The sequence below is a fragment of the Phalangium opilio genome, unplaced genomic scaffold (genome assembly GCF_054372755.1).
Source record: "Phalangium opilio isolate 3A_F unplaced genomic scaffold, DU_Popi_V2 ptg000344l_1, whole genome shotgun sequence".
In the NCBI taxonomy this organism is placed as follows: Eukaryota; Metazoa; Arthropoda; class Arachnida; order Opiliones; family Phalangiidae; genus Phalangium; species Phalangium opilio.
Window position 1 is genome coordinate 678,625 of NW_028324227.1, and position 20,112 is coordinate 698,736.

At 37.1% G+C, this 20,112-nt stretch overlaps 1 protein-coding gene across 4 annotated transcripts in view; it reads left to right on the forward strand.

Moving 5' to 3' along the window:
- The window catches only part of LOC149609917 (homer protein homolog 2-like), a 179,632-nt gene that overhangs the window by 104,309 nt on the left and 55,211 nt on the right, over positions 1 to 20,112 (forward strand). The window lies entirely within an intron of this gene.

The following is a 20,112-nucleotide window of genomic DNA, read 5'->3' on the forward strand; positions in this document are numbered from 1 at the left end:
AATTACATGATAATTGAATCAATGTGTTTACGGAATAGCAACGGAGTTAGATAATTCGTTTGGTATATATTTAGATAAATATTTGTGTAGTTGTTATTGAATTACTTTTGAATTAGATGAAAATAGATGCAGTTTATTTGTTGAACATCCGTTCGGTGTATTCGCGCGGTAGACATCAATTTAGATGAAGTTGGTGTAATATTGACGGAATAGGAACTAGTTGAAAATTTATCCAGTGTATTTGCGTAATAGCTGTCGTATTAGTTTTAAATTGGGGTTAAAAGGTTTGTTGAAAACCATTATAGGAACGAAAAATTGAAATTTAAAATATAGATGTTTGGGTATAAAGAAAGGTTGAAAATTTTCTCGTAGAAAAAGCAAATATTGTCTGTAAGATTGGGGTAAACAGTGTTTGCGAAAATCGGTCCTATGTTTAAAAAGTAGATCTTGAAAGAAAGTGAAAATTGGCCGAAAAAGTAAGTTAAATACATTACTGAAGATTATCCAAAAATATACAATACATATTCTGTCACAATGTAAAAATCATATAAGCAATATGTTCTTTTAAGTTACATTTGGGGTGTTCCAATGCTAATTTCACATCTTCACCCGTCTCTTCCTCATCCCCGCTTTTCTTCTCACTATCTTAATTCCCACGAACTAAATATATAGATCCTCGATACCTTCTTTCTCAACCAACATCGATCGGTTTCTTCTTGAGGTATCGATCGAGTCTGGTTAAATTTTCCATCTATAGTCCAAATATTAGTTCCGAAAAATGTTTGTCGCGTATCGAATATTTTTACAAAAATTTTTTTAAATCTCGCCATAATGATTTTGTCGTGTTTCCTAAAGAAAAACATTCGAAAATAAGTTTCGCGCTTGTCTATATCAAAATATGTCGTCGCCTTAAAATAACACCAGATGGAGTCTTTTAGTTTATCCCATAATGATCGAAGTTTCTCGTCCCCCCCCCCCTTTTAGAGAAGGGAAGCGTGTCTCTATATGATAAATATTCTTGCTGTTGTCTGTATCTATATTAAATCCTTTCTCGCCACAGAACAACCATAATTTATTGCTTAAAGAGAGTGTGAAGCAAATGAAACAATATTCTGCTGACACACGGCGACGCTTTGAATGGTGTTGTAACTAAAACCATGGAGGAAGGATACGAGCTATGGGCTCTATAGGAGAGGCCAACTAATAGGCGCGCGGGAAGCCAAAAAGGGTCACAGTGGCGCCGCCAGACGGCGAGTAAAGTAACTAAAGTTCAAACAAATTATTGCTCTATAACGTGTAAAAAACCGGTATTTTTGGGTAAATCGGAAAAAAGACAAATTTCTAGCGTTTCCTTTATTATTTTTGCAGTTAGGAGCGCTGCAATCAATAATTAACGACATGTTTCGATTTGTTGTTCCCGACATGGTTTTGAATTTTCATTAAAACTTTAGTTACTTTACTCGCCGTCTGGCGGCGCCACCGTGACCCTTTTTGGCTTCTCGCGCGCCTATTAGTTGGCCTCTCCTATAGAGCCCATAGCTCGTATCCTTCCTCCATGCTAAAACACTGTCAAATTGTAGGTGATACGCCCTAATAGGTAACGCGCTTAACCTAACCTATTTATGGCAGACTTATCAGAAACACCCTGTATATCCTTTAACTTTTTCTCTTTAGCTTAATTTGCAAAGGGTAGCTATAAAACTTTGGGGGATATTGGCCATATTTTAAAGGTGACCCGTACTTATTTCCGCTAAATTAAACGAAGGCTTTTGCCATTTGCCAATTAATTACGTCGTTTATTACCGGAAGCTCCACAAGATCCTCGTAAATTCACTGAAAAATCTTTTTAAAGTATTTTGCTTTGATAATCTAGCTCAATATTCAGGTGCCGGGGCGTACCGTAGACTAACCCTACGTTTTCAGTTCACCAAGCATACGTATAGGATATTATTAGCTTGGAAAATTTTTTGTTCCCTATACGTTGGCTTTTATGTGAACATAGGTGCATAGCGAGTGAAACATTTTTACAGGCGCATATAGAAAACACAATAGAATTATTTCCCCTGAATGCTAGCTTTCCTGTTTAAGACTTCTCTTATTAGAAGATTAGAAAACTGATGATTGGCTAAAATAAGACTGACGTTTCCCCAAAATTAATCATGGCTTTCCATTAAATGGAGAATGATGATTACTTTAAGGAAATTAATTAATTTTAGGCACCATTTCTTACCTACTTTGTAAAATGAGACGGTTTAATCCTCTTAAATATATTTAATTAATTCTCTCTATGTTAAAGCTTAATTTAAAAGAGTTTAACTTGATCATAAGCAAAAACGAAAACTCTATAGTTATAACTGCTTTTGAGGGAATTAATTCGTATTAATTTAAATGGTATATTAGAGTGGGACGCGGTAGAATTAACGATCTGTACTTCAGTCCTACTCATAGCCTAATGACACCTATAACTTAACGAAAATCGCAATTTTTAAATACTTATTCAATGTCGTTTTTCCTGCTTCTACCTAAGGTAAATAGAATATCAGATTTTTGATGTTATGTAAGGAAATACTTTTCCCTTCCTCATCTCTCGCTTTCGTAAGTTTCTGTTTGCCTTTGGTCCAACTAAAATATTATATTCTATGAAAGTCGTTAACTTTAAGCCTCGCGTTACGTTTTAACGAAACCCTAAAATAATAACTGACGAAAACTTTCTCTCAAGTAGAGAAACTTTAGTAATTTTTGTGTTTGAAGTTTAAATTTTGGATGTGGGCGTTATTTCTATGGGGTTTCGTACTTTCATTTTAGAGGGGGCACGTTTCTGTTTGTAAGAACCAATTAATTCGTTTGAGATAAAGCCTACCACGAAGCCAGTTTTACCCCGAGACCACGCGTTACCCATTTGTCTTTCTATCTTTACTGTTATACGCTTTCGATGAGCGAAAAATAGTTGATTCCATTTTCGTCTTAGCGAGTTTAAGGGGGTCTAACATTTGACGTTACTTTAGGTGTGTAATTCTTTAAAATGTCGGAAGTAGGTGTAAAATGCCGGTTCTGGAGCAGTGACTTCTCCTAGTCCATAGTTTTTATCCATATCCTTGAGGACCAAGTATCCATCCTCTCTTTTTTGCACTTTAATCCTTAATCTTTGGTGTAACTGTTCTTTTGCGAAGTAAAAGGCGCCCCGCCGCTTTGGTTTTAACGAAACTATCTTTGTTTTATGGGCGAAAAGAAGCGCTTCCGTGTACTGCTAGCGTAGAGAGATAGGGATGCTGGGAGGGTGTTACGCTACGACGAAGTGGCGGGTTCTGACTCTGACCATTCCATTAGCGCGAGGAGTTTGGTGGTCGCTAGGCAACCTTTACACGCTCCATTAGCTACCCAAGATGAACGCGTGTCTTGCCTAAGACAAAGAACTGGGAAAACGATATATATACCATGGTGATAGGACGGGGCTAAGCTGGAATAAAAACTGGATACGGCAGCCAACTTTGAACTCGATTCACCGACACGGAACCGGCTCTTACTTATTCATGGATTTAGATGTAATTGAAAAGGGATTGCGTGAATGTACCGCGTTTCCATCTTAAGTAACTGTTTAATGGAGATCGGAATATTCTCAATGCATATTTTTAATGCGAGGAACTGATTTTGCTTATTTATTTTGTACATTGGAAATACTTCCATGCGTATTTTTAACTCATGATTCATCAATAACATATGTACGTAATAATTGAGCAAGCAATCATACCCGATAGTATGTTATTGTAGATTAATTTCACCCCTTTATCCCCCCTAATACTCTTTATGGTTCTTATCTTTCTGCTGACAAAAGTAAAATGAATTCCAAATATTATCTATTACTTCTTAGTCAAATATACGAGAATGAGCTACGCAAAATTGAATGTATTGAAAAGCACTCCCTAATGTCAATTTATATTAAATTAGCATTATATAGGCTCTAACCGAAAATCTCTCGCAAATTGATTTCAATTTCCGATATTGTTTACAAAAGCGCGTTGTAATTTCAGTAAAAGGTAAACACGGTAATGGGACCAAAATCTCGAAAATCCATTTCCCGGTGATAGCCTAGCGGTAAATCCCCTATCGGAATATATTACATTATGGTATCCTACAAGTATATCAATTTCCTTCTGACTTTATTTGCTCGAGGCGAAAGGAAAAGAAAAAAGAAAAATCGGCGAAAATCGAAAATGGAACTATTTGGAGCAAATTTTCTTCTTGGCTTCCATCGCGGCACACACCGAGCTTGAGAAGTTTTCTCAGAGTTTCTCTGTCCGATCCGGAGAGTATTAAGGCTCCTCCTACATCCTTTACTTTAGTCACGTGGTTTCCGGTCTCCACCTTCCCCCCCTTTCCTCTTTTAGGGGGATCCCAGAGTAAGAGACGAAAGCGAGAGATTCCGCTTCGTCGGTCCAGTTCAGTGATGTTGTTACTCGACTAGACTCCCAGTTGTTTGACTACTTAGTTCGGGGTGTTTTTTGCTCGTAACGTTTAAATCACTGACCAGCGTTTAATTTATCGCGATTCGAATTAATTACGATTTTAAACGAGTGATTGTTTTTTGTAATCTAAATTAACATCGCTCGCGGGCCGCGGGCAAGTTTTGCCACCGTATTCCTAAAAGGATGTTATTATGACTACACCGGTTTTTTCCGTAATTTGCATCGTAGTGATCGACATGTGATTCTACGTGTCACTTTCGTTTGCTGGTGTATGGCCCTATTTTATCTGTCTTCCGCGGGTAAGGTGAGATTCGAATTTGTATTTTTGCGTTCAGTTCAATTCCTTATTGCGTTATTTCATTCCATACTTTTACGCACGCGATTTCGCGATTACGTAGTGTTGGAAAAGGGTTGGTTGGTTGATTTTTATCGGTGATCATTTTAGAAAATGTGTATATTTTGAATTATGGATAACTCATTTGTCTTTAAAAATAAAAATTCACGGAACAGTGTATGAATCAGTTACATATCGTATTCTGTAGGCCTATTTTATTCTAAGGTCAAGTTTGTAAATTTTCAAGAAATATTCTTTGACATACTTTACTTTAAACATGATATAAAGCAATCTAATTTAACTTGACCTGATCTTTAAATTATACATTAATATTGGTCGAGGTAAAAATCACTCTAAGATTCTATGTACATCGTCTATTGCATGGTTTCGTCTAATGTATAGACACATCGCATACGCCAATTACTCCCAATGACTTGACCATCGTCGCGAGCAAAATTAAATAGTAATCAGGATAGATATAGTAAAACTACCTGATGAACTGTACATAGTAACGCGACTGTATTTAAAGTTCAATGTTTATGAACTATGTTTAATAATTTTCCGCTCCTACGAACAGATCAGTTCCATGAACGCGATACACCTTGTAATACGGATAGTCATTAGCGTGTTTCGTATATACATCGTCGAGCACGGGTGGTCTATCACTACTTTGACAGCCTCTTGATGACTCGATTGTGTAAGGCTTATACCGTAGTCCTTGCAGCCTTCTCTATACTATACGGCTTGTATTACTAAGCTAGGAAATCCGATTCAGCGTAAAGTGTATTATCCGAGATATCTAACGGTATCCAGGCTCGCTAATCACTTCTAACTCGCTGAGCAAACTAGGGTCCTTAGACTATTGCCACGCTACATTGAACAAACATATCAGTTTGCAGTGGACAGTAACGAGTAGAATGCAATTTCTTTCCTTATTTATTAATAACACGGGGTAGCCTATAGTGTGCGTAGCCTTATTTTAATTATTTAAATGTTGGTAGGTCTAGACCAATTAGTTTTCCATAATTGCTTCTAAACTTTAAAATTATCTCGGTGTAAATTACGCCAATATTAAGCTTTACGCACCAAAGCGTGTTACCAAGATTGAAAAATGGGCATCCAATCTAGTTTTAAAATGTTCTTGGACCGTTTTACTTGACTTAGAATGTTACTTAAAACTTGGTCTAATTAATGTTTAATGTCAAACTAATTTGATTAACTATTCGCTTTAAAATGCGACTCTAATTATACTGATTATATCAGAGAAATTCCGTTTTTAAATTAAATAATTAATGTGTTTTTTATTCTGGAAAATAATTTTTATCCGATTAATATTGAATTTTAAACGAAGTTAATTAAATTAACTCTCTTCTGTGAGACGCAACTACAATTATACTGATTAGAAATTCTGTTTCTAAATTAAATAATTTATGTTTTTCTTACTGGGAATTAGTTTTAAAAGCCTTGGTATGTTTTTAATGGAAATCCGTTAAATTAATACTTGTGTCTAGAGTATTATACAGAAGAATTTTTTTTTTCCAAAAAACATTAGCGAATAGTTCGACTTTATATGTAATGTTTGTTTATGTTGCCTCTAGAAATTCGTTTTAAGAAACGTTAAATCGCGTTAAAATCTGCGCTGGCTTTTTATATTTTTTGCACAATCTCTAGAGTATCAGCAACCCAATTTATCTGTTAAATCGTAAACGGCTCAGGGGAAGTTTTCCGAAACTTTTAGCTCCTGTTCGAATGTCATGAGATTTTTAACCTTCGACTTGATCCCATATTCGTAAACAGTTTGCCCTTGTTTTACGACCCTAGGTATAAGGGATTGTTTTTCCCCTTAAAAACTAAAAGCCCTAAAATTTCAGTCAAAGCAGATGGGGTCGTTCTCGTTCCTCTGGAAAAAGAAAACCATTATGAAAGTCCCATTGGTATCTGCTTTTGCCACTCCTAAACAAGTGATATTTGTTAAATTTCAGCGAAGGGATCCGTAGAAATTATACAAGTGGCGCTCTTTGATATGCAATTTGATATGATGTAATGGGCATTGAAAAACGTGGGATATTTTCATAAATTAATATAGGTGAAGTTAGGAATGAATAACAGCGGAAATAAACGTTTTCTGTTCGAGCTGCAGTCTTGACACTTCGTCGAAAATTTTCATTTTCGCTCGCTTACGCGGTTTAAGAACGCGGCTTAACGCGAGAAGCATTGCCGGTCCTGAAGAAAAAGTGGAGGGATGATCCTTTAATATAATAGGCGTTGAATAATTCATTCAAACTAGAGATGGCGGGGTCATAAAAAAAGTTGCGAGAGCTCCTGAAGATAAAAAATAAATCAGGACGTACAATGAAGTAAGATTCTCTCTTCCCTTTTCATCTTAAATTCCTTTTGTTTTTAAAAAGTTGGGGGGAAAAATCAACAGTAATTTTTTCATCTTCTTTTCACTCATTTTAATACCGTTATGTTGTTACAACACGGCGTCGCTGAGTTTAGTTTATAAATTGAAATTTCTGTTTGCTTATGGAAATGGAAACTTAGTCTATAGAAATAAGCCGGTGTGTGTCCACACCTGTCGGAATGAAAAATGAATTTAAGTTAAAAAAATGAATCTCAGGGGCTGTTTATAAATTACGAAAGGCAAAAAAGCGACATTTTACTAGTGTCTCCTTCTACTTGTAACGAAACTTTGAACCGGTCCTGTTGAATAGTGGTTTTTCTTAAAAATATATTTTTTTCTCTTAACGCGTTGTCAAGAAAAAGGGAAACTAACTACACTCGTTATCTCTTTTGCCTTTTAAAGGAATACTAGTTAACATTTAGTAATGCTTACAACATAACGTTACGTAATTTGTGATGTAGACCATCTTTAAAATGCGGATTCTCACGTCTTGAAGTTACGATGTTATGCACCTGATCCGCGAGCTTTTACTTTTGCTAGCATCGCCTTATTTTTTTCTTCTTTCGTTTTAGTACAGACTATATCCTTAATACTCCCTTGCGCCATGATGTACTCGGGAGCGTTGCTATAGAAACCTTTTTCAGAGTATAGTGCATAAAAGAAGTGTCCAATCTAGGGATGTCGCGAATTCAAGATTAATTAGGGGAAAATGTCAGCTTTTTCTTCTTCTTCCCTCTATGTCCCTCTAGTCCTTTTGCAGCATTTTTTTTTGGACTGTAAGGTTTATTCCCCTCTGTTTTATTTGTGTCACTAGACTATAGTGATTTATTGGTACTCAACGCCTCGACGTTAATTTGCAAGTTTTGTTTCTTTAATTACCGATAGTCTTGGGATGGATTTTTATTTTTATTAATTCTTTTTTTTTTTCTTTCTGGTGTTTTAGCTTTTAGCTTTCTTTTTACGAGACCTGCATATCTGCCTTACTTTTCCTAATTAGCTTTTAGAAGCGATTGAAATGCCGCCAATGGGAGCAATTGCTTAAATCTAGAGGGGACTTTTTCCCCCTCTTTCTAAAAATCTCCCGCTTTTTTTTAATTAATAGTTTCTTTTTATTTATACTTTTGGAAAATAATTCTTGCATTACTTTCAATTTCCCATATTTGACATTCAGTATTGAAGCTCAACTTCTTACGATGCAATAACTGCATTTAATTTATAAATATCGAGTAGCCGGGGTTAAAATATATTGATGTTGTCCAGTCAAGATGTTTTGGTCACTTTTCAGGACGCCATTTTTAGTTCGCTGAAACTTTGACCAATGAGACTTTTGACCAGTTCGAAATAGTGGGAATTAAAATTTCCTGATTACCTAGGCCTATCCCAATGTTTTGAAAAAGTATCTACAAGTATAAAAAAATTAACGCCAATAATATGAAGCATGGTTTTTCATACTCTAGCCGAAACAAAATCTACTTACTTATAAGCTCTTCATTCTCCCTTTCCGAAAAACTCGAAACATCTTGAAATTTTCTACGCAATCGTTAGTATTTTTTCCTGAGTTATTTTTATAAAAATATTTTCCGTATTTTCTTGAAACCTGTTATCGTATATAAATAAACCAATATCGACGTTTAGATTGTTTTTACACGTTTATTTCTCCTCTTGAAAGAAAAGTTTTTCATTTAGTTTTAATCCTCTTCTATCTCTGCTTGTCTAGCAGAGAGAAAAAAAAAAAACTAAAAATAGTTTCACCCACTTAAAGGTATGTTTACCAAAAGAATTATTGCTTCATTTTGTACCGCTACGTTTATTTTTTCTTTTTAAGTCTCGCGCTTCTCTCTTATATGATTGGTCGAATGGTTGCTATTGAAAGAGGCCAAATTATATCTAGGAGACAGATTGCCGAAGATATCCGCCTCTTATCGAACATTCGATCGTATCATCTTTAAGCTTATCGAGCGATCCTTCGATTTTGGAGCCAGGCAACTTTCGGAAGGTTGCCTGTGACGTACGCGCCCGCGTCTTCGATAAGGTTATACGGGTTTTAAGGCTCGCACCATCGCCTTTTCTAATATCTTTGTAGCCTACTACCCAAGTTTTTCATTTTCGGAATTTCCCGCCCAATCCCAGACTCGTGTCACGCGCGGGGGAAAAATTCCATAGGCCAATAGGTATTAAGTTTGAAAGCGAATAGGTTGTAACTAACTCAAAGTCGAGTTTTTATTATGGTGACTTGGTTTTACAAGGCTTCAATGTTTACAGAGAGTCCAGACTGCTATTGAGTTAGTAATATAATTTGAAGTTATTATAGTTTAGCACTAAGGTACTGCGGTGTAAAAAGTTTCGATTAGAAGGCAAGCGATCGACTTAGAAAAAAAGTGAGCCTGCTAACTTTGAACGCGAAAGGCTCTTTCGCCAATCGAATCTTCGATATTTCAAATTGCCTCTGATTCTTGAGCTGAGCTTTTCTATACTTAAAAGCCGGGTATTCTCCCTCCCCCCTCTACCAGTGGTTCCTATTTTTCCAAGTATACGTTCGCCACATTCATTCTTATTTCGGAACTTCTCGGTCTTTTTTAACAATTGGGAAGACGGACGAACCGTTAACGAGTAAGATCTAATTTAGAAATTTCTTTAAAAAAAGATAAGGAGATCCCGATACGAGCGTTAGTTGATCCAATAAGAATACCCGATAAAATCTTACGTTACCATGGAAACCCTAGCTTAGTTATAGCCAAGACTTCTTTTATCCCTTTTCTACAGCTTACCAAAGAAATATTCTGATTATAAAAATCGGCTTTATTATGAAGGGCTTTTTTACTGATTGAATTTTTATTCTTCGTACTTATTTTCAAATTTGAAAGTTATAAAAAAGCCAGTGGTAGTTGAATATGTCAGTTCTAAGATAGTAACAGCCTATATCCGTTCAGATTTTGGGTCTAGTATATGCCTATTTTACTTCGTGTTTATTTTTTAAAACTAGGTCATACATAACCTTCAATATGAGAAAGGGTTCCCTTTAGTGTTTAGTGCAGGGTTTGATTAGGAGTTTGTTGTAGCTTTTTCCCCGTTTCAGCCAATGAAATGCCGCGCTTACTTCGTTCGGTTACATTAGAGGAAAGACCACAGACTTAAACTGTCGGGCGAAAATAGGGCGACCGTGTCTTAAGTCTAAAACGTCACTGACCCACGCGTATTGATCCTCCCTGTGACATCCATACGCGATACTCAATATATTGAACTCAACATTGAAGGCCGTTCCTACTTAAGACGAACTCCGTTGCCATTAGTCGGCTTTTCCCTCTGTCCTTCCTGTTCCAACTAAGATATAAGTTTATTTCCATGGCTCTTACAATCGCATTTGCAAATTAGTCAATGTTTAATTTAGCTTTAATGCTTTATTAAATGACTTTATCTCAAGAATCGAGGTTTACTAATAGATTATATCAAATGGTCTTGTTGGAATTTTAGATACACGGTGTCCCTGTAACTGTAAAACTGTGTAGTGAATCCTTTATGTCATATCTTTATGCAAATAACTTTCTTGTTGAAGTGTAAATTATAATTTATTCGTACAAGAAATTATTACGGAAAGTGAAAGAAAATTTATTTGCAATTATTGGGAAAGTTTATATATTTATTTATAGTGCAATCAGGATCACGGTAATTTGGCGGAGTCATGGCAAAAAATTAAAGAAATCACACTCCCTTTTTCCCCTTCACTATATCTTCCCGGATACGGCATTTTTATATTTTTTTCCCCCACTGTTATTCACCGTCGAAAAACTACGTCCCCATAATCCACCAAAGTGGAAAATAAGGATACTTCTAAAAAAAAAGAAGAAACCAATCTCATATATAGCAAAACAAGCATCGTATATAAGTGTGGGCCGTCATGAAATACCGGAGTAAACGGATGAAGCACCTTTTTCAAACCTTGTTGGGTTTTTGGGGTAGAAAATGTTAGGAAACCTACCGTATATTAGTGACGTCGCGCTCCTGATGGGGACCTATATAAGCGCAACAATAGAAATTCTTTGGGCAATCATCTATTTTTCTTTCGCACCCTCGGCTCTCTTTTTTTCTAGCGGAATCCTTGGGTGTTGGTAGCTAGTGCTGGGCTGAATCCTTAGATAGGGCGTTGGTACGAGTATAAATGTCGTTTGTAGAATCATATATGTCGAGGAGTAACAATGGATGGCGGACCGAAGAAAAGTTGGGGCCCTTCTTCCTATATTGTTCCCGACATGCTATTTGGTCATATTTCTTTCTCTTGCCCTATACCGCACGCTTTTGTTATCGATTTTTACCGCAAATGAAACTCGGGACAAAAATTCTTTCCAAATTTTTTCGCTGTCTTCTTGGGCAGGTCTGCGAGATGGCCTCTTTACCTAGACCGCGTGTTGTGCTCCAAAGATTTCGAAGAACTTTTTCTTGGAAGTGTTCTTAAGCGTTTGCCAAAAATAAATAATCCAGCATCTGGATTAAGAAATCAATTATAAAAGTCGCTTCGTTATCAAAAATATGATAGACTTATGAGTACTGACCTTTGATCCTTATTTGAATGCAAAGGGAAAAATAGTAATAACTAGAAGTTTTAAGCATCTTGTTCATTATCTTTGGCAAGAAAAAAGAAAAATCGCTTGTATTTTTCATCCAAATTATATTCTTTTCTCGGTTCGAAAGTAGAGCTCCGTGATATTTTTTGTTCCTATATCTTGCGCTCATTGTACTAATTCTGGTCACTAGAGTCTGCGCAAAACTGTAATATGGCCGGGGTCATCTTGTTCTCTTATCAGTTTTCTTTTGCGGAAGAAAAAACACTTCTATTTAATCGACAGAAACGAACCTTTTTTCTTTGTATAAAGATTATACGAGAATTAAATTATTTTTCTCACTCTTTAGCCCCGAGCTAAAAATCTCTTTCTTCCCGAGTCCTCTTAAGATTGCCTAGAAGTTTATTAATCTTAAACTTGAACAACAACCTGCCTAAGGGGATAGAAATAAGTTTAGATCATGGCCAAAAATTGAGGTGGATTCTTTGACTCAAACTATATGTATTGTTCCAAACTAGCATTTCTATGACCTCTTTCCTTTGAAAGCATGCGTCGTAGCTGCCTTAAAAGGGGTACGATGATTGGCAAGAATTCAAAACTTCATATTTTGGTTTTCTTGTCGACTTAAGTATATAATTTTGCTAACTTTCTACCTTTACACACAACGAAGATACAGTGGGTTAAAAGTGTCTAAGTTACTTCGAAAAAAGTATGTTCGGACTGCACAGTTGTTTGCAATATAACTTTTTATCATAACATTCAGCTTACTATTTACTTTCTTGCACTAAAAACTAGTAAAAAGACGGAATTATTTATACGGAGTCAACTAGATTTATTTTTTGGCAATATCCATTTATATACAGTACAACTATCAGTAGTGATGTATACGCGAGGGGATTTTGCTATTGACAAGATGATGAAACCACCAAGACCATTATAGGGAGACTTCTTTTTATTTTCTTAAAAATTCCTTCGCCAAAGAGATGAAGAAAAAAAGTTGAATTAGGTAGAGGTCTGTGGTCAAAGCGAGCAAGCGTGAAATAATATTCCTTGTCAACTTCAAAATTGGGAGAATATATGCTTTAAAAAATGTATGAAAAAAAAAATAGTGAATATGAGCTCTTGAATTTAATCCTCCTCTGAAGCGAGAAATAAAAAAGTTGAAGAAAAAGAATTTGCGAATGTAGAGTTAGGCTTAGCCAAGGGAAGAATGGTTGAGGAAAGTTAAAGGAACTTTGCCTTCCGGAGAAAGTCAACCCACAAAGGAAAAGTTCCCTGGCTATAGAACCGGTGGAATCCTATATAGTGACGTCGGCGGCTGCTGGAAGAAGTATTATACAAAGGCAAATGCGCAATTGCAAATGCAACTCTCTTCTTCCTGCTTTTATATTTGCATAGCGGTAATGGACTCCTTATATTTAACGAGAAGGCTATAACTGTGACGTGAAACTAAAATAACCATCTTCTCGCAAATGTTATGGGAGTACTATTCACGAAGGTGCGACGCAAATGTGTTTTGGTTTAAATACTTTGCAATTTGTAACGCAAATCATCAGTTTCAATCTACTGTTCAGGTGACAGTGGGAAGAATCAGACAAGCATATATTTTGAGTGTTTCTGCACTGTCAATGGACGAAATAATTGGTATGATAAATGTCAGACTTATGACTCGAGTATGACATTGCTTTAAACCAAGGAACAAGTATTACTGATCTGTTCACGGGGTTCTCAAGCCATCGAAGCCACAAATATCGCATCGTTTCTTTATTCATTAAATTGTGAATCTCTAATAATCCTTTTACCTCTAGTTATAGACTCGCGATAAGGTCCATGCAGGCTCTCTTTATTGTGTAGTCAGACAACAAGGTTATCTTTGCATTTTAAATGTTTTCTATGGGAACTGTTTCTTTCGTTTGGATATATTTTGAAAGTGTATAAGGAAGTACGCGCTATTCGGTCTTATTTAGATTTTCGCTTCGTTTCCCACGCAATGCACCAACCCAAGGGACTTTCGCTTTAAGTTAACCGCCGCCTATGCATGCGCGCATGCGTATATGTCGCCTTTTAATTTTGTACACCCAACTTTCTCGGCTAAGTTAAACTCGAGTTTCACTCGGGTAAATATATATTCAGGTAGCCCAAATATTCCCAATAGGGACGTTTTAAATTAAATACAACATGGCGGTAAAAATTAAGAAAATACTTCATTAAAATTCTTTACAATTCACCTCCAGGGCATTCCTTACTCAAACTGGCTGGAATTAATTTATTTTAAAGAAGCCAGTCTAATGAAGAGCTACGTCGCTCATGGTATAACGAAATTTATAAGATATATATACCATAAGTTTAAAAGATATGTTTCATATGTATGACACTATTTATTAAAGTGCGAATTCTTCAATCTTTACTTAAAATACATTCTAGAATTACGTCACCTATAAAGGCTATCTCATTCGAATCCTATATTTTAATATAATTAATCTAAATCGATTTCGACTCAATTGCAGTGTCTAGTTTTAAATCGGCAATTATTCGTTTACCAGAATAAGGCGGAACCCTTATTTGTCACTTGTTCGGTCTTCTTCTATCAGTGCCCTGTGGGATGCGCAAATTGTCCAAATCAGATCGAGGGAATAAATTCAACTGGAAACGTGTTTAACTGGTTAAACAGTTGTTCTCTTTTGGCCCTCGGTATTTGGTTCAAGACATTAAAAGAGTTCTTGTCCAATAAGATTCCATTTGATCCTTTTTAAGGGCTTTAGAGACCGTTTAGAGACATCTTTAATGGCATCCAAATTGATGGATTAATTGACCCTTTTAAGGATACCTCAGTAGAGATTGCCCTCTCTTTCCTCTTGTTTCTCAATTGATAAAGTCAATAATGGGATTTCGAACTTAATTTACAGGTAATTCTCCTCTTTTTCGAAGTCATTGCCTAATGGGCTAATTCCGAACGGTTTGGCTCAAGGTGTTTTAAGCTCTTTTATGTCTTTTAATGGATCCTAGTTACTTTAATTCCAGAGAGAGTTTAGATAGGTTACGTATATTTGGCTTGTAGATTTACAGATAAGTCTCCTTCGGGATTTCAATATGCTTTGAAATTTTATTGGTTTTTATTAGAAGGGGTGATTCATAGCGTAAATTATTGGGGTATTTTAATTTTGGAAGTTATTCAATAATTTCTATTGGTAAAATGGAAAGTCGCATCACTCGGCGAGTGGATTTCACAAATAAGGTTAAATATAAATTAGCTTCTTCAGCATCCAATCACAAATCAAATTCCATAGTTGCGCTCTTTTCTTTCTAAACAATAATAAATACATAAAATAAATAAATAAATAAATAGAAAAGAAAGAAAAAATGTTCCAAGACATATTTGTATAAGTTAGAAGAAGCTAGCTAGATGTCATAGCTGGAGTTTTGAAGTGTCCCAGACTTTCTTGAAAGCTCTATCGATTAAGTGCCAGTTACCTGTATAAATATCCTATTAGAACTTTTTTAAATTTGTATCGTCACACTTTGTGACACTTTTATTATAATGATATGTATAGGAGCTTATTCAAGTTGGTATCGTAAATTTCAAGAGTGTAGGCAAAGAGACAGTTCGAAACGATAGATCGAAACTAACTAGCTTTATGGCCTAACTGAATATAAAATCTAACCTAATCGAAATAAAGCTTTTATCGAACTACACTGTACAATACAAAAGGGAGTTTAAATCTCTCGTCTACTAGGTATATGGCTGGACTAAAGCCTCAACGGATAATTCCGACACGTTGCGTCGATAATCCCAAACTACGATAAGCTTTACTCGAACAATTTTTTTTTCACTCTTTCCATCGTTGGATTGGACTATACAGTTTATGCCCTAAGCGAGGCGAGCTTTCTCCGATCTGGACGTTACTAGGAGTTAATCTAATAAGCCCCGAAGAGAATTTCCCCGAGGATAACCCTACAGGATGGCACCAGGCGGGAGCGTGTATCGAGTTACTATGGTAACCGAATCATACTTCGAACGGAGAAAAGGAGTGCCGGACAAAAACGGGCTTATTGATAAGGAATAGGCCAATAGACATAACCCAAAGTTCATAATTAGAAGAGTAGACAAGGTTCAGGTAACGCAATTTATTATAGCTGAAAATAACGGACCTTTTCCAAAGTATATATAAAAGGAAAAATATTAAAGAAAATAAATTATCTCTTATTACAAAATAATTAGCTTTTGTCTTAAAAACCAGGACACCTGTGCCACCATTGGTTAATGGTGTCTGTTTGGTGTTGCGTACCTTACTTTAGATGATGTACGCGTGTCAATACCCATTACGGTTGAAGGGATAAGGCAAACACGTCCATGCATACAGAGCAAAACCCTCTTTTTCCACGTGATTTTTCTTCTATTTTGCTTCTTTTATTCCAAAAACGGAGCGAGGATACGAATCCTAATCCCAATGGGAGGGGATGGGTTTGTATTATTCGTCTTTCTCCGCAAATAGACCATTTTGATGGAACCCGGGATGGGATTCACCTTTACCGTTCTTAAAGTACACCTTTCCATAAATGGCGATACAACGCAATGCGAGCGCGAGTTAAAACCCGGTTTACGTAGACATAGGCCATCACGTGTTGCGATAGGGTAAGGGTTCAACGGGATCGACTTTCGAGTCTAGGATTTATAATTCTACCAGCCTTATCCTTTCCTCTTCCCCCAATTTCACGCCGGCGAAATAAGATTATGCTTTAGGAAGGACTAAGGGTGTTCCGTTAGAGCTAGGCAAATATTGGAATTACGCGACGGACAAGCTCAATAAGGCTATTCTAACCTAAGTTTAAAGGTTGCCTAGGAGCCCAGAATTGAATTGAAAATTCATAGTTGAAATATCTTTAGATCATCAAGCTAAGTTGTAATATTTGGTGTATATCGGGCTATTTAACTTTGATGTAATTTTAATTACGAAACAAATATAAAACGGTTATGTTTAATCTTTAACAAAACTCTGTGCTTTTATACGTCTACCTCTACTGTCTAGTATAGTAAGGGCAAGATTAGAAGCGTGCGGCTTTTCAGCAACATCGAGATAGCAATTTGATGACAATTAGCGAGAGAGAAAGTGGCGTCTTTCTTCTTTACTGCCCTAACGCTCTCCAAAAAGCGATTTAGCGGAAAAGCGGAAACCCAATTCTTTTAAAAATCCCCGTATCTCGTTCTGACGGCCCAAATTTGACTGCTAATTTTCGGGGTTCCTCCTTAATTTTCTCTATAACCCCGTTTTAATGACGGCCAGAAACTGCATCCGGCCATCCGGAAGACGAACGGGCCCCTTTAAAGCCCCTAAGGGGAATTAAGAGTGGTGGGAAGATAGGAATGGGGAACCATCTTTATAAAGGCAGTTTAGGTAAGCAAAGACAGATTAAATGGCCACGAGACATAATGCGAATTACTGCGCTAACTAGCATTTAAAGTTTCATGGGCATTGAGATGGAAAGCTTATTTTCCCAAAGAGAATTGTGATTTGAAGAATATATTGCCCAAAAGCCCTGCTTATTTCCAACAAACACGTCTTCGTTTGAATCACAAAGTTCGGAATGGTAATGGAATAGCTCTGTATCAAAACTAGTGTTGCGGCCTTGCGTTTCTGAGGTAGAGGTTAAAGTGTAAGGATGCTAGCCGCAACCAAAATGTTTTGATTAACTCTTGCTTTCAAGCTTGAATCTGAATTTGAACCCTAAAATGAATTTGTCCTCGCAGTATATGTCCTAGTGAATTTACCTCAATTGTCTTTGGAGTGCGTCCGTCTCTAGGGTAGAACAAGAACTAATGAAAGGTCTGAGAACGTAGATAGAATTGGGCTGTGATCTTAGTAATCCACTAAATACTGTTGCCTTGTCCGTCGCCGTCATTGTGGTAAAGATAATACAACCCAGTGCAAAATCATGGGCTTCACGGAAATCTAAGATGTTTATTCATACGTTCTCGGGTTTCAAATGGGTTCTTGACTAGAACTACCATTATGTCACGTCTCAGCCTCGCTGTCTTTATCGCTTTCAAAACTTTTCAGCCCTCATTTCTATCCTTAGTTTGACAATTACGTAGTACGTATAGAAAAACTTACTATTGTTGATGTGCCTCCAGTTTAAAGGGTACCACGCAGCTTCGTTTGCGATGTCAAGCTACTCAGTTCATTTCAGGCGTATTCCGGCGAGATTCACCTTTTGCTTAGAGGCATGGTGTCGGACAATTAGCCGTGTAATTTTAAGACTTTAGGAAGATTTGTTGATGATGCAATGTATTTTAACAACTGTCCTGCCTCGTACAAGAAAGGGTTGTTAAAAATTCAGATCACGTTGAGTAGCGCTCGGAGCTTTTGCTTTTAAAGTCCAATTAAGCCGGGTGAAATCCGCTAGTTGGAGACCAGGCGTCTTAAAGAAGCTTACAATATACGAGACCGCATTCGTTTGCTAAGATTTATCACAGGCGCACCGTTCATGGCGTGTCTGTCGATATACCCTCTTATCTTTTGAACACTTTTTTATGTTATAATAACTTTGAAAAGGTCAAAGCCCCAGATTGGTTTAGTTTCAAAGGTGAGACTCATCAATACACGAAATAATATTGTCAATTGCACCTTGGATTATCCTCAACGAGCTTGGCAAATATCGCGTGCCTGGCGTTGACAAAGTGACGTCGTTGATATAACCATTGCTAAAAGAATAGCTGACGTCAACACACGCGTTTAATCCAAGTAAAAAAACGCTGTCAAATAATTAACCCTTTCAACTTCTATAGCTTTTCACTTCTATACAGTAATTCCAATTCATAATCCTCATGGTCCCCTTGACTCGTGATAAAGACGTATTAGCGTCACTCCCAACTTCTTTTATATAAGAGTGTTGTTGACATCTTTGATATTATTTTCTCTCGGGGATTTTTCTCCTTGGGTTTATCGGTTATTCCGGCTCCTTGATTTCCAAAAGCTTTTTAGTTTTCTTTACTCCGAATGAAGGGGGATGGTGTTGAGAGGGGGAGGAGGAGTGTGGGACGCGTCAATCGCTGGGCCTCCTTCCAATTTTGGCCTCGGATGACCTTACTCCCATAGAATCCCCTTCAGCCTCTTGCTCCGTTAACGTCTCGCGATGTCCACCAGGCGATCGTAGATTAAACCCTATTTGTCGGTGTGCTCTTCTCGCTTCTCACCCCTTTTCTAAAAGGCCAGTCGTCCGCGTATTGCTGTCCTTTTTCTGTCCGAAGTTTTCTCGCCACCGATCGGTATACCCACACGATATATCTTGGCAGTTTCCGCCTTAAGCAGGCTTCGGGACTGCTCTTAAGATACCGAATTTTAGTTTCTTTTAGTTTTGGAGGGAAAGTGTTGTAATGTGGAATTGGACGCTTTTATATTCTGCTCTGTAATGGGTTTTTCTTAACGGAACTGACATGATTGCTAATTTTATTTTTAAAATACATGTATATCATAAGTTTATAAGAAATGTTCCATAAGTTTGTCAATAGCTTATGAGAGAATGTCATAAGTGACGTAGGTCATAGATTCTCGTAAAGCGACGCCTGGTGAGGCGCTGTCAAAGGCTTAGTACAGACTAAATAGGTCGATGGACTGTAAAACAGAGTAGTCAATTCTCGCTTGTCGTTCTCGAACTAGCTCTCAGTAAGCCTCTAGCATTACAAAATATAGGTAGTGTCATACTTACGGAACAAATCCCTCATTTTTAGACATAATTTATCAACCCACTGAACTACTTCCTTATGTAGTACGAAGTTCAAATGAACCTGAACATTTTGAACTAGCATTTAGATTATTTACACTCGGGCCTTGGCTATTTTAAATATACGTTCTCTCTCTCTTACGCGTTTAAAGTTGGTACATTTTGCCCCGAAGGCCTTGTAATAGTTGCTGTTTCGGTCATTTTAGACTTGTATAGTCTTCGATGGAAAACCATAGGTGCCTTTGTAAATGGCGCTTTCTATATACTGTCAGCTTCTATGCCTCTTCCCATTTCCTCTCAACCCTTTCATGGTCTGTAAAGATGCGATGAGAACGGCGTTGGTGGTGGCCCGAGCTTTCTTAGTAATTAATAGAGTACAGGACGGCATGCTCTCTTCCACCCCGACCTCCAATTCACCGTTCGTCCTTTTCCTCTCGTTTTGTCCCACCGTTAAGGATCTCGGCCACTTAATTATCTTTTCCGGGAACGTGCCTGCCATGTCCTCGCGCCCGAAACTCCCCGCTGTACATGTACCAGTCATTCTCTTCTTAGCGGGGTTAACTCTTTCATCTACCGGTACCACTATCCCGCTTTATTTCTTCCTTCCGCTCACCAATCTCAGCCAGACTTTTGTCA